Below are 12,177 nucleotides of genomic sequence, written 5' to 3'. Positions count from 1 at the left end.
ACATTTTAATAATCATTAAGGCAGCTAGATGCAATAAAACTGTTGGAGGAAGTGATTGGAGTGATTTTTAAAATAATTTTTTTTTTTGCATAAAACTTTTGCATCTTCTAAAAATAAACTTCAATTTCCTTTTAAAAACTTTCTTTCATATAAATTTGAATCAAAATAATGACTGTGAAACAAAATTAATTACTTACTTTCTCCTTTAAGACTTCCGCTCTTCACAGCAAGATACCAAAAGAACAAAAGTAAACATTTCACCAAACTAAACCAGTTTTCAGAATAGAAAAATGATTTCAAAATAAAATAATTTGTATTAAAGGGCAAATAAGTCGATTTGATATTACTAGAAATAGCTTTCATTAAGAATTTATGAACAAGGAGATCTCCATACTAATTAGGAATTAGAAACAAAGTAAGGGGCCGTAGCGACTCTACGGAGCGTTTTTGATTGAAAAGATTGTGTAGGTTCTGGGAGCTTTGGTTGAGCCCCAAAGTTCCATTCTGTATGTCCAGACAGGTTTGAGTATCATAGTGTAGCTAAGTGGTTTGTTTTTAATGAAAGATTCGATCGTTTGTTAAGAAGTCTAAAGAGAAGTTTGAATCCTCTGTTTAGTTCTATCTGTAAAGTCTAGTGTATGGAACCAGGTTAGGCTTTTGTCCATGAAGAGTCCCTAGGTACTTAACACAATCTGTTGTAGGAAGAGGAGTGAGGTTTAGGCAAACAGATGGGAGGAGGGAAATTACATACTTGAATCTGATTACATTGATAGTGCATAAACGAAATACCTGATTTAAACTGTAGTTGTTTTCTGTTTTTCATTTATAAAATTCGAAAAAATATCTTAAGTGAATACTTTCTCTTAAGAGCAAAAAGATACTGTTGAATTAAAGGTTCAGTGGTTCAGTCGTTAATTAGAATGTTGTTTAATTGTACGCATCGAGAGGGGAGGTAAATTGCTGAAGCTTCGCAGGATATAATTTCATTCACCTTAATCTTTAACGGTTAAATATTATTAAATCGCTATACTGAGATTGCACGCTTGATATAGTATTTTATAGTTTGCAAATGAAGGTGTTATAGTTTATAATTCATCCAAATGAGGGAACTAACGATACGGAAAGCAAAAAGGAAAATAATGCAAGAAGGAAATGTAAAGTAATGTAAAATATACTTCTTTGATGCAATTCGTTGGGAAATCTTTTTTATCTTCTATAAAGAACTTATTTTTTGCCTCTGAAACGCAATAATGGTAAGTAAAGAGCGGGCGAGCAACAGGATTTGGACGAACCTATACGCATAACTCAAAAAAAGGAAAATAACGGATAGATCGCACTTTAGTTGCCATCACAATCCTATCCTAGTTAGTTATTATTATTGATTACAATAAAAGTTCTCTTGGTTTAACTATGATTAATAATCATATGAGCAAATTATGGGGAATATTGAGGTGCGGTAAATAAATTCAAAAAAAAATTTCTTTCTTCATACCAACGTTTCGGTATAACATAACATGTTATGTTCAACAGTTATGATAATGTAGCTTAACATTATTCTCCACAAATTTTAAAATACCCTGAAGAAGGTAAAAAATTGACCGAAACGTTGGTATGAAGAATGAAATTTTTTTTTGAATTTATTGGTTTTCGATCGGGTGTGGCACACTGAACTTCTCTGGAAGCTCAAGGCTATCCTTCCAGCCACCTATTTCCTCATTTTGAAATCATACTTGACTGACAGACATTTTAGAGTGAAGGTAGGAACTATTCTTTCTCCATTCAGCCATGCTGACGCTGGAGTTCCGCAAGGCAGCATACTAGGCCCCATTCTGTACACAATCTACTCCTCAGACATACTTACTCATCCTCAAACTACTCTTCTCACCTATGCTGACGATACTGCCAACTTATCTACTGACAAAGATCCAATAATAGCTCATAGAAACCTTCAGTCTCACCTCACCTCCTCAGAAAATTGGTTCAAAAAATGGGCTATCAAACTGAACGAAACTAAATCTCAAAATATTACCTTCACGCATCACTCTTCCTCCTGTCTTTTACAATTTAATTCCTTTACCAGCAGTCAACGTAGTCCGCTACCTTGGGCTTTACCTTGACAGAAGACTTACATGGAACCCTCATACTCGACTTAAGAGAACAGAACTCAACAGACGCTTCCGACAACTGAAAAGACAACAGATCAAAACTCACTCTGGACAACAAAAGACTTATATATGTAAGTATATTAAAGCCAGTCTGGGCTTATGGCATCGAACTGTGGGGTTCAACCAAACGCTAAAATCTGCAAAGGATCCAATCCTTGCAATCTAAAATTCTTCGCTCTATAGTAAACGCTCCTTTCTACGTCACCAATCAAACCATTCACCCAGATTTGAATATTCCTTTCGTCACACAAGTTGCAAAAACAGAAAATTCCATCTTAACATTCAAACACATCACAATCCACTAGTACAACATCTATCTTCAAGAACATTTCCAGACAACACTTCCAGACGTCTTAAAAGACAGTGGCCTGGCGATCTCCTCTCTGATGAAGAGAGTCAGTAGAAGTTAGAATTTTTTTGGAGTGTTACCGCTGGGTAACTTCTCCACTCTGATATGTGCATGTTATTTATTGTTATTATTGTTGCTTATAACGCAAATTGCGTTGATTGTAACTAAATAAATTATTAAAAAAAAAAAAAGAAGAATTTATTGGCCTCACCTCAATATTCCTCGTAATCATCAATTAATAATGGTCGAAAACCAAAACTATCGCATGAGCAAAATTACAAATTTAAAAATATAAGATAAGAGACAAACAAGTATGTTATTGTAGCCAACAAGCCTAGAACCTCATTGTAATATTTTTCATGGCATAAATTTATGTATAAATACATTTTTTGAATCTTTTATTTGAAAGATTAGTTTAAAGTTTTGCAGAGAGCGAAGAAAACTACCCTCTAACGGTACCGTTGTAATGTAGGATCTCATCACCAGTGTACCAATAATAGTAATTAATTTTATGAGCAAAATTGCAAATTTAAAGAAACTTATTAAGCTAAAAATGCAAAAGTACAGAATTTTTTTTCAGTTCATTCTAATTTATTGGACGTCTGCCTAAAGGTTTAAATTGAATTTGGACATAAACTTCACTTTTGTTTAAAACTTTGTCAAAGCACATTGAATTCAATCGTAGTTCAGGAGGAATTGTGACTCTTCTTTCCCTAGTCACTTATTAAAACTGTCCGGTAGGACAGTTGTATAAGGGTTGATCGTCAAAAACTGCACGAAAAAGCGTAACGTTGAATTTGAAGAGAAGGATTCAATAACAATTTTTTTTTTTTTTAATGTTATATCCAAAATTTAACATCGAACTTAATTTAACTATTAGTATCATTAGATGTGCCATTTACCTAAATTTAGCGGGTTTACTGACATGGAAAAGTCCCGCTTCAATGTTTCATCAATTAATTTTGTTTTTTCAAAAATACTTCAGCGAGGTTTTTCTTAATGAATTATTAATATCAGGAAGATTTTATCAAAAGATCAAATCTTTCTTAACGTGTGCTACTTTACATTTCTTATCTTTGGGAAAAATAATATAATTTCAAGCAGTACGAAATTTTTAAAAATCTCTATTTACAGTGGAAAATGAAAGCTACTCTTGGGTTCAAACTAAGCATTTATCAAACAGAAAATTAGAGAATTTAGAAATTTACCTAAAGAGAGAACATCAGACCGCAGAAGTTAGAGATAAACTGAAAGAAAGATAACTATTCTAATGTCAGTCTTATATCTTTATATTGTTGGAACTCATAAATAATCCATTATCCTTAATTAAATTTGTAAGGAAATGTGCGCAGATGTGATTAAAAATTCAGGCGATTGTTTTATTAAACTGTGATTAGGTTTATCATATAATTCACTTTGTTCCATTGGAAAATTGAAGCCAGGAGGAAAGATATGACCAACATAATGTAAAAGAAGTGTTAACGTCTTGAAGTACAAAAAGACATATATAATTAGGTTTAAGTAGAGTGTTTCAACGTAGAACAATGGTGGTAGAACTATGAGACAGTTACCTTATTATCGCTCAGCCTTCTTCTACCTTCATTTTCCTCTATAACGGGAACCAACATATTACCACTGTCTAGTCGGTAATTTGTATGTATCAAGAACAGAAATCTACAGCAAAGTTACAAAAGTATAAACAAAAACAATTCTAAAACAGGGATTAAAATTAGTTAAAGTATAACATAATAAATATTAATTTTTACAATCAATTTATATTAAGTGAAAAATAAAATAATCAGTGATGGAAATTTTTGAAAGAGAAAACTTATGGGCAGTATCAGTGGAAAACAATAATTGCGGCAGTGGGTCCATTATATTTTTATCACATTGTTTACAAAGAATAATTGTGACGCGAAGAATAAACCATATGAGAATACAGTTAAAGACAAAAATGAAATGAAATCGAATACAGATAATAAAGATGCAGTAACGGAAAAGACCTAAGGGGTAGAGTTCGCGAAGAAGATAGTAGAAAGGGAGCAAATAAAGAAGATGTCAAAAATTATCTAAACATAGATGCCGAAGTTGAAGAATTAGATAAAAGTTGAAATTGAAGAGTCTATGGAAGAAGGAGAATGGAAAAAAGATACAAAAAGAGGGCGAGGAAGAGGAAAAACCTCTAGGAAGGGTGAAAGAGATTAGGTGGTAAACTTAGGGATAAAGGGATGGTTTGCTGAATTTGAGATTTTTCCTCAGAGTAGAAACAGAACTTTTGGCCCAAGGAGAGTTTGCCCAAAGCATTGAGGAGTGTTATAATAACGGTATTGGCTTCATTATATTTCATATTGTTTATAATAACTATTTTTGTTCCATATTTCTATTAGGTAATAAAATCTAGGAACGGAAAGTTTTATATTATTAAAAGTATCTTCAAATGGGTATTTATTTTGGTATGTTTGCCTTGACTTTTGTACAGAAAATTGTTGGCTTTACTAACTTTTATTTATTCATTTCTTTACGATTGCCCACTCAAAAATATTGTATTCTGAGTAAAATAATATGAGTATAACATTAGTTACGACCCATGAAAAATATTTGCACAAATGGTATGACGAGAAAATATGAAATACTCCTTAACAAAAACTTACAGTTTTAAAAGTTAAGTATAAGGGTTGATTAAACGCCAAAAGGTACACAAATCAGCAGTTCCCAACATTTCATTAATACTTCATTGATATAATTTAAGTAATTTTACTGCATTAACTTTTCCTTCACATTTTTTAGAATTTATTAGATGTCACAGACCCTTATGCTGGCCATTTTCGTCTACAAAATATTTACTCAAGTAGCACACCATATAACTTAGATTGACTGTAATATCTATTTATCTATAATAATCAAACTATTAATCACAGGTGAAAAAGGGACAGGAGATTTAGGGGGACTAAATTAAATTACAATTGAGAAATGAGTAAATATTGTTGAATAATCTACTTGTTATTAAATGTATGTTATTTGTGCTCACGAATATTTCGGTAAGACGAATTTAAGACTGAAATATTGTTTTGAATCCTCCGTAATTGAAATTTAAAAAGTGGCCGACTCTAACTTTGTTTTTTTCTACTTTAACATGCATGTATATGTGACTACTCAGAATAATTCATCACTCATTTTATCATAATTATAATAAAAAAATATTATGAATGAACTGGCCAGCATAAGGGTCTGTGACATCTAATAAATTCTAAAAAATGTGAAGGAAAAGTTAATGCAGTAAAATTACTTAAATTATATCAATGAAGTATTAATGAAATGTTGGGAACTGCTGATTTGTGTACCTTTTGGCGTTTAATCAACCCTTATACTTAACTTTTAAAACTGTAAGTTTTTGTTAAGGAGATTTTTGTACCTTTTGGATAGATTTTCCTTTTTGTCTATTTGCAAAGTTACGTCTGCTTTACAGATTTTTTAAAATTTGGAATAAGCTATTCTATCATTATAACCTGATAAGGTGTTAAATCGGAACCGTAACTACCACTGGAGAGATCTTTTTAAAGAATGATTATAGTTGCGGTCCCCAAACCATCCTCAATAACCATTTTTTTGAGAAAGCGTTTTGAATAAAATAGGAAGGTATTTGTACGTAAATAGCAAAATTAAACTGCGATTTCAGTACTTCCTTTTAAGAGGAGCAAGAAAAATAAACAACGATTACAGTACTTCTCCCTAAAAGGCAAAGATTTTGAATCGAACGACAATTCATTGATGTAAATAGGTTCACTCATTGATAATTTTAACGATTGTAGTACTTCCTCTTAGTAGGTGTAAGAGCATGATGGCACTTCACAGCCACGTAGAGGAGCTTTAATCACTTATTTGAGCTAAATTTTATCAAAATCGGACTAAGCTTTGTAGAAATATTGGTAATAATAGTTTTAGAAAGGGCCTTATTTGGGTGGGGCGAACTCCCCTCCTTATGAGGCATAGCGTCGAGACTTTTAAAGTACAAATCTGTACAAAATTTCGATTCGAATGACACTTCATTCATGAAAATCGGTTCACGTGTCGATAATTTGAAACGATTGCTATACTTCCCCTTAACAAGTGTAAGAGCAGATCGTCGCTTTATTGTTAGGTAGGGGAGCCCTAACCCTATCATCCTACCAAATTTTATCAAAATCGGGCCAAGATTTACAGAGTAATTAGTAATAATAATTTTGGAGGGGGCCTTACATAAAGGGGGCTAACTCCTCTCCCATTCGATGTACAGGGCCGAGACCCCCAAAAGGCACATCTACATAAAATTCCGAATTGAATGACACCTCATTCATGAAAATCGGTTCACGCGTTTAGGCGCTACGTTGTTTACAAAAAAGGTAACAAGAACAAGAAGAAGAAGAAGAAGAAGAAGAAGAAGAAGAAGAAGAAGAAGAAGATTTTTTGAAAAAGCCGTTTTTGCTCATTTTCGGCAACTTTTTTCTCGAAACCTATTAGATCTGGGTGGTTGCAAAAAAATTACAGTTATAAAGGAGGGTTTGGAGTAAGATTTAAAGAAAATTCCCAAATTTTCTTTAAAATAAAGGGCAAACCCTCGTTTATAACTGTAATTTTTTTGCAACAACCCAGATCTAATAGATTTCGAGAAAAAAGTTGCTAAAAATGAGCAAAAACGACTTTTTCAAAAAATGTTCTTGTTCTTGTTCTTCTTGTTCTTGTTCTTCTTCTTCTTCTTCTTGTTACCTTTTTTGTAAACAACGTAGCGCCTAAACGCGCGAACCGATTTTCATGAATGAGGTATCGTTCGATTCGGAATTTTATGTAGATGTGCCTTTTGGGGGTCTCGACCCTGTACATCGAATGGGAGAGGAGATAGCCCCCTTTATGTAAGGCCCCCTCCAAAATTATTATTACTAATTACTCCGTAAATCTTGGCCCGATTTTGATAAAATTTGGTAGGATGATAGGGTTAGGGCTCCCCTACGTAACATTAAAGCGGCGATCAGCTCTTACACTTGTTAAGGGGAAGTATAGCGATCGTTGCAAATTATCGACACGTGAACCGATTTTCATGAATGAAGTGTCATTCGAATCGAAATTTTGTACAGATTTGCACTTTAAAAGTCTCGATGCCGTGCCTCATAAGGAGGGGAGTTTGCCCCACCCAAATAAGGCCCTTTCTAAAACTATTATTACCAATATTTCTATAACGCTTAGTCCGATTTTGATAAAATTCAGCTCGAATAAGTGGTTAAAGCTCCTCTACGTTGCTGATGCTCTTGCACCTACTAAGATGAAGTACTGCAATCGTTTAAATTATCAATGAGTGAACCGATTTAAATCATTGAATTGACGTTCGATTAAAAAATCTTTGCCTCTTTGCCTTTTAGGGAGAAGTACTGCAATCGTAGTTTATTTTTCTTACTCCTCTTAAAAGGAAGTACTGAAATCGCAGTTTAATTTTCCTATTTACGTACAAATACCTTCCTATGTTATTCAAAACGCTTTTTCAAAAAAATTGTTATTGAGGATGGATGGGAACGCAACTATAATCATTCTTTAAAAAGATCCCTCCAGTGGTAGTTACGGTTCCGACTTAACAGCTTATCAGATTATAATGATAGAATTGCTTATTCCAAATTTTAAAAAAGTCTGTAAAGATTGCGAAATAGACAAAAAGGAAAATCTATCCAAAAGGTACAAAAAACTCCTTAACAAAAACTTACAGTTTAAAATGTTAAGTATAAGGGTTGATTAAACGCCAAAAGGTACACAAATCAGCGAGTACCCAACATTTCATCAATACTTCATTAATAGTTAAGTAATTCTACTGCATTAATTTTCATTAATAAGTTATTTTTTAGAATTTATTAGATGTCACAGACCCTTCTGGCCACTTCATTTATAATATTTTTTTGTTATAATTATGATAAGTCACATATATATGTACATGCATGTTAAAGTAGAAAAAGACAAAGTTAGAGTCGGCTACTGTCTTGAATTCGTCTTACCGAAATATTCGTGAGCACAAATAACACACAGTTATAACAAGTAGATTATTCAACAAAAATTATTCATTTCTCAATTGTAATTTAATTTAGTCCCCCTAATTTTACTTATAGTAAAATACTGGAATAATTAGCTGTCCTAAAAATATGCATATCTTATTTACTTTATATTACATATATACAACATTGTGGGATGAATACCTAGATTGAGAATGTAATTGAAGAAAACTATATTATTTGCGATAAAGCCAGATAATTATTACCTATTATTATAAACGTTTGACTACTTCATAAAATAACAATTGCTTTAATCGAAGAATGAACTTAAACCGACGATTTTTATTTAAAAATAAAAATAAACAAATAAAATAAACAAAATCATTGATGTAAGTTTTTTATAAAAAGAAGTTTTGAATTTTTTAGCCTCATAATTTTTTTATATTTTTTATAACGTTTTTCTTTTTAACCTGTAATTAATAGTTTGATTATTATAAATAACTAGATATTACAGTCAATCTACAGTGCTACTTGAACATATATTTTGTAGACGAAAATGGCCAGCATAAGGGTCTGTGACATCTAATAAATTCTAAAAAATAACTTATTAATGAAAATTAATGCAGTAGAATTACTTAACTATTAATGAAGTATTGATGAAATGTTGGGTACTCGCTGATTTGTGTACCTTTTGGCGTTTAATCAACCCTTATACTTAACATTTTAAACTGTAAGTTTTTGTTAAGGATTATCTGAATAAATTTTAAAAATATTCTTTATAAAAATATGAATGTACAATCGGGATAATTCACAAAATTTAGTTTAATTTAGATTATTATTCTATGGTGAAAATCCAAATCATTCAGCAGCAAGTTAAAGAAATCAAGTTTTTAATTTAACATGAAACATGTCTATTTATAATTTTTGTGGTTTTAGGAATAAAACTGAATTCTATAGTATATAATTAGTAAATAGAACTAGCTTTCAGCAGAAAATGCTATTGTTTTTCATTGAAAATGCAATGGTAGGATGAAATTATCTTTTTAAGTGATTGAAAACATTCAGTAAGCAAATTAATTACTACAAATAAAAGTTGTCAAGTTCTTCTTCTCCTGGGAACAGTTTACGTTTGTTCTAAGAAGATTGTTCATAAGAAGTGTCTTTGTAAGTCTATAATGACCAATCAGCCACACAAATTTGTTTGGGATTGCTTTTATTGGGCCAATTATTTAATTATTATTATTAATTTTATTTATAGTTGGTAAGCTTTTACAGTCTTTGCTGTGTAAAGATACTATTACTTTAAGGTATCAAACTACTTTTATAATTAAAAGTAGATATGAGATCATCAATAAAACTGCAGATTCTAAAAAGTTGATCTAAAAAATTAAGAGCTGGAAAGTACTGGTGGATGTAACGTTTTCAGACCAAAGGTGCGTAACTGATGTTGGATAAGTTTAATCCAGAAAGTCAGTAAGGTGGAGTGGTCCAGGTTCAGGACTATTTTCAGGGTACGTTGGGCGTCTATAACATAGTTGCAGCCTCCTAGTTGAACTGAGTATGATGAAAAGGTTGAAAAATTATAGAAAAAATATTTGACATTTTTTCTTAGACCTGCCACTTTCTTTTCATCCTAGAGTAGGATCCAATGAAAATGATTGATGGGTTACCAACTCCATAAACCTGAATCAAAGAGTAGAAAGAGGGAGCACAGGTAAAGTTAAGATAGAATAAATGAAAGAAACCAGGAATAAAAAGGTACAAGCAAGAATAATTATTGCATACAGTTCTGCATTACTGAAAGAGAAGTGGTTTAGAAGAGCACTTCCTCTTATTCTTCTAGTGAGGAAGGGTGTTAAAATGCAGAGTTTAGATTTTGGAATCCTCTAGAAATATTTGATTTGATTTTAATATAAATTAGAAGTATTCATTTTTCTGTGAGTGTGAAAGTGTTATAGAAAAAAAGAAAGAAACTTTTTTTTGTCCTGGGACAATATCCCTTAAGGACAATGAAAACAATACGTTAAATAAAATAAATTAAACATGATAAGCTCAGTGAACCTTTAGAAATAAGCTAAAACAAATAAAAAAACCTTAGGTATAAATATTTACTAATTAGTTACAATAATAATTATTGGGTTATTAATTAACTATTAAATTAAATTATAATAAATATAACTAAACATTAATTGGCGCCTTGTTTGAATAGCTGCTTTAATTATTATAATTCAGTTTTAAAGTTGCTATTGCAATTTCATAATTAAAGATGGAGATTAAAGAGAGAGAGAGAGTGACTGTCTGTAAAACAAAAATTCACTGAAAATAAAAAATTGATCAAAAATTATGTATAAATATTAAATTAACATTTGACGTATTTATTTTGTAAATTTTGTTTCCTTTTCTGTATGTTACTGCATGTACATTTTCATCCTCAAATTTAGGATAAGCGTAAAAATTGTACACCTCTTGAAATGGTGAGGGTGCAAAATGAGGGTTTTAATTATTGTTTTTATTTTTATTTTTTTACAAAGCATACTCTCTAAATTAACACTATTCCTTCAAATTATTTATATTTGACATCTTTTCATGCCTGACCATAACCATTAATACAGTAGATGTTTTTCTTTCTTTTTTAGGTGATATCAAAGATCTTTAAGGGAAAAACACGATTTTAAAATATCAATTTGATAAGATTTGGCTATTTCCTCTTAGAAAATAAAAATGTGTCGGAGAATTTAAGTTCTCAGATTATTATTTACACGCAAAGTTTTATAATGCTATCAATTACTCAGCAATAACTAGAATGCGTGAAGAGTTAGAAAACAATTTAACCAGAGTTTAAGGTTTTACACGTAAATGTATTCGGGTGACAAGATTATTATGTTGGATTACAGAGTACCACTAAATGCTAAACGTTTCAATGAAATTATGCAATATTAGAAAATAAATTACACATACCTTGTGGCTATGTTAAAGGTGAAATTGGATATGCAAGAAACTAATGGTACTTACGTGGGAAGTGTGAGTGAGTGACGAGTATTACCAGTGTTAAGGGTAATTACAATGAAATCTGTTACAATCAAGCCATGTTGTCATTGACATAATGTAGATTTTTAATTTGTTTTATTAATAGTAATTTCTCGTAATAATGAACGACAAAAATGAAGACATTAGAAGGCAGAAATTCAAACTGTTAATGAATTAAGTCATTGCTTATGTCATGCCCGAAAAAGTGCTGATATTTTGTTATCATTATCTCCCGCACCTAAAAGTTGATCCTGAGAAAACCCGTTTGTATAAGCAGTCAGCAATATCTCTGTTTTGGCCGCTCGTCAAACCCTTGGGCTTGTTCCACCTATTTCTATCCATTCGCTGAACACCACACTTGTGCCTTCCTCCACGGTGGAGTTTCTGATCGGCTTATTAAAGCTCTTCCCTGCTTTATCATTTCCTTCTACTTACCAATCCAGAAAAAAAAAACCTTAAATCTCCCCCTCTAGAAACTGTCTTTTAGTCATGCTATGATTATGATTAAAAATATATCTACGCTCCATTAGCTTATCGTAGAAGGAATGCCATTCCTAGCACTTTAGAACTAGCGAAACAGGCTAACTGATCTAGATAGTTAACTATTTCCCCAAGCCTCTTATCTCCATTC

General features: G+C 31.6%; 1 long non-coding RNA gene across 1 annotated transcript in view; it reads left to right on the top strand.

The window, feature by feature from the left end:
* LOC141457690 (uncharacterized) overlaps positions 1–11,390 on the top strand; it is a 34,572-nt gene extending 23,182 nt beyond the window's left edge. Inside the window, exon 4 of the long non-coding RNA XR_012460455.1 lies at positions 11,156–11,390. This is a non-coding gene — a long non-coding RNA (uncharacterized lncRNA). The remainder of the gene's footprint in view (positions 1–11,155) is intronic.
* The last annotated feature ends 787 nt before the right edge of the window (positions 11,391–12,177 follow it).

Source organism: Rhodnius prolixus, unplaced genomic scaffold (genome assembly GCF_049639745.1).
Source record: "Rhodnius prolixus isolate KJV_2025 unplaced genomic scaffold, Rpr scaffold_1, whole genome shotgun sequence".
In the NCBI taxonomy this organism is placed as follows: Eukaryota; Metazoa; Arthropoda; class Insecta; order Hemiptera; family Reduviidae; genus Rhodnius; species Rhodnius prolixus.
The sequence above is the reverse complement of the archived record's forward strand: the minus strand, read 5'-3'. Positions and strand labels throughout refer to the sequence as shown.